A 3,939-nucleotide genomic window follows, 5' to 3' on the forward strand; every position below is an offset into this window, starting at 1 on the left:
CTTCAATTTCCTTCATAAGCTTTCTATAGTTTTCAGCATACAGATCTGGTACATCTTTGGTTAGATATATTCCTAGGTATTTCATGCTTCTTGGTGCAGTTGTGAATGGGATCAGTTTCTTTGTCTTTCTGTTGCTTCATTGTTAATGTATAAGAATGCAACTGATTTCTGTACATTGATTTTGCATCCTGCAACTTTGCTGAATTCGTGTATCAGTTGTAGCAGACTTTTGGTGGAGTCTATCGGATTTTCCATATACAATATCATGTCATCTCATTTCTGATTTTATTTCTTTGGGTCCTTTTTCTCTTGATGCATTTGACTAAGACTGTAAGTTTTGTTTATCTTTTCAAAGTACCAGCTCTTGGTTTCATTATTTTTTTTCTATTTATTTTTTAGTCTCTATGTCATTTAATTCTGCTCTGATCTTAATTATTTCCTTCTTTCTACTCATTTCGGGCTTTGTTTGTTCTTAGTTCTTTTAGGTGTAAGAGTAGATTGTTTATCTGAGGTTTTTCTCATTTCTTGAGGTAGGCCTGTATTGCTATATATTTCCCTTTTAGACTGCTTTCTCTCTCTGTGTCCCAAATATTTTGGAACATTGTGTTTTTATTTTCATTTGTTTCCTTTTTTTTTTTTAATTTACTTGATTAATTTGTTGACCACCCATTTGTTGTTTAGTATCATGTTGTCTAGCCTTCACATCTTTGTGGGTTTTTTTTTCAGTCTTTTTCCTTGTGATTTATTTCTAGTTTCATATTGTTATGGTCAGTAAAGATGTATGGTATGACCACTTTTGTTAAATTTATGGAGGCTTTATTGGCCTGACATGATCTATTCTGGAGAATGTTCCATGTGCACTTGAAAATAATGTGTTTTCTCTGGTTTTGGATGGAATGTGCTTTATATATCTGCTAGGTCTGTCTGGTCTAACATGTCATTCAAGGGCACTGTCTCCTTATTGATTTTCTGCTTGGATGATTTAGCCACTGATGTAAGTGGAGTGTTAAAGTCCCCTACTATTATTGTATTACCATCAATTTCCTTCATTATGTCCATTGATATTTATTTGTTTTATGTATTTAGGTGTTCCAGTGTTGGGTGCCTAGATATTTATAATTGTTGTATCTTCTGTTGAATAGATCCCTTTATCATTATGTAATGCTTTTCTTTGTCTCTTTTTACCATCTTTAAAGTCTATTTTTTTTAGATAAACTATTGCTACTCCAGCAGGGTTTTTTTTTTTCACTTTGATTTGCATGGTAAATGTTTTTCCATCCCTTCACTTTCAGTCTGTAAGTATCTTTAGGTCTGAGGTGAGTCTTTTGTAGGCAGCATATAGATGGGCCTTGTTTTTTGTTGTTGTTTTTATCTATTCTACCACCCTTTGTCTTTTGACTGGAACATTTAGGTCATTTACATTTAAAGTAATTATTGATAGGTTTATACTTATTTCATTTTGTTATTTGTTTTCTAGTTGTTTTTGTAGTTCTCTCTTCCTTTTTCTCTTGTTCATTCTTCGTAATTGATGAATTTCTGCAGTATTTTGGGTTTTTTCTCTTCATTTTTTTGTGTGTATTATAGGTTTTAGGTTTATGGTTATCCTGGAGTTCTTAACATAACATACTAAGTTTATGATAGTCTATTAGAAACTGCCCTTTACAGATACAAAAGAAGAGAGTCCTCTTAAACTAAGAAACCAAGGAAGCGCCCTGTACCTTACTCAGCTGCCTAAGTTTGTCTGCTCTTGATGTTACAGGAAAATCCAACACATATAATCATGAGTAAAAGAATCCTGCATTAAAAACAACAAAAAAAAAAAAGGCCAAAAGATGATAGTTGAAACTACTTATAAGAAGAAAACATTTTAAAAAAAAAAGCTAGGAAAGTCCATAATCATAATTGGAAAAGAAGTCAAAAAAATCAGTAATGATTTTAAACAGTATGATTCAGCAAATTTGATCTAATGGACACATATAGATCACAATCTCCAATGATTACAGAATATACATTCTTTGCAAAGCATAGAGAACATTTATAAAAATGACCATATACTGAGCCATAAAGAAAATGTTTTAAAAGGCCAGGAAACGTAAAAAATACTGTAATACAATCCTTCAACACAAATATAATTAATCAAGACATAGTAGAAACATAAGAACATAACAAATCAGAAATTAAAAAATTCAAGATGAAGAAAAACAAATAAGGCGTTAAGCCTGGCTGCCTGCCGAGGTCCATGGTACAAAATCATCCAGAACATTATACAACAGATTGCATATCTAGGGCTGCCCCTTTATTCAATTTCCTTGTATGCACTGAAAAGACTACACAAAACTCCTTAGCTAGCCCTTCAGCTTGTCTGAGTCTACCTTGATCTGGCACATCCCATCTTGGCAACACAATCCCAGTGAGCCTTTGTCTAACAGCTGGTTTCATTCTGGCTCCCAGACCAATACACTGATCTGTTGTGCTTTGTGTCTTTATTACATATGCTTATTGGGCAACACATTCCCTGAAGATTCAAAAAATGGTCCTGTCAAGCCTGACACAGAAGTAGTTTATGCAATATCTACTTCAGAGGAATTACTCTATAACAGTTGCGACCTTCGAGAAAGACTGAGCAGGAATGTTGTCACACATCATTCTGATGGCTGTGGAGTTATTGGAGCAGCTCTTTATGGCTTGCCATTCTCAAGGCACCCAGCCCTTATGGAAAGCTTTGTTCGTACAGTGTAAAGCTACTAGAATCTGTGAACTTCAAGTTTTTGGCAAATATTAGTGAAGAAAATTAATGGAAAATTTAACTTTCTGATTCAATACCATAGGCTGTTTTGGTTAGAGGATCCAGGAATACAAACAAAAATCACAAATGTTAGACTAAAGAGCATTCAAAGTATCAAAGTATGGCTTGAAAAATGGTTAATAATGAGCTCCAAACTACCAAAATTGTATGACATGGTTAAAGAACATGTAAACCACTATTAACGATGCTAAAGGCAGAAGTTGAGAGTCAGAGTGTTCCTGTTTCTAAGGCTGACAAAGAACAGAATTCTGTATTGCTGGCTAAAAACTTAATGGAAAATGGAAAACTCCCAATAAATACGAAGTTTATTGCTCTGAAAATATTTTGCACCATGTTTAGACTCAGCGTTTTCACCATATGGTGCAGGAGATTTCAAAATACCTTTATCGTTGTAAAAATAATCACAGATTTGAGTAGGAATTATTCAAGTTGTACTGGAAGCTGTCACCATTGCATTTCTCCCAACTCTTGAATTAGAAGCAAATGAACTGAAGCATTTGCAAGCAATGCCAAATTCAACACAAGTTCCAAAGACAGTGAAGAGAAAATATGCAGAATGCCATCTTCCAAACTATAGAATTTCTTTTTGGAGTAATCTACCAGTTTAGCAGTGATCAGAAATCCTGATGTATACTTTCAGGAAAAACTTATAATTTGGATATCGTCAACTATGCTATTTAAGAATAAGGCGATGCCAACTGATGTTTCTAAGATCTTAAGAGAAACTCTGGGTACATAAAAACGACCATGGTTATTGTACTGTGTGGATCATTTCTTGACCCTTTATTATTTTTATTTCTCTTGGACTCTAATGGAACTATCAGCTTATGGGTTGGTATGATAATAAGGAACTCTTCATGGAATCAAAAGAATACCAAATGTAGATGATCCAGGGATAGAGAAAGAATTCCTATATAAAACATATGCTTCATGAGAAAAAAAAACACAGGCGATAACTATACTAATATAGTTGAGGGCCCTAACAAGGAAAAGAAAATCCTAAAAGTATTCTGTGACTGTGAATCTCATGACTAAAGATGTGGTTATTGGTCTCATTCACTTAGCTATTGCTTTATAGGATAACTGTCATGACTAAGAAGGGTAATTCACCCGTGTTTCATGAGTGTGGGATC

This window comes from Panthera uncia, chromosome B4, assembly GCF_023721935.1.
Source record: "Panthera uncia isolate 11264 chromosome B4, Puncia_PCG_1.0, whole genome shotgun sequence".
Taxonomy (NCBI): Eukaryota; Metazoa; Chordata; class Mammalia; order Carnivora; family Felidae; genus Panthera; species Panthera uncia.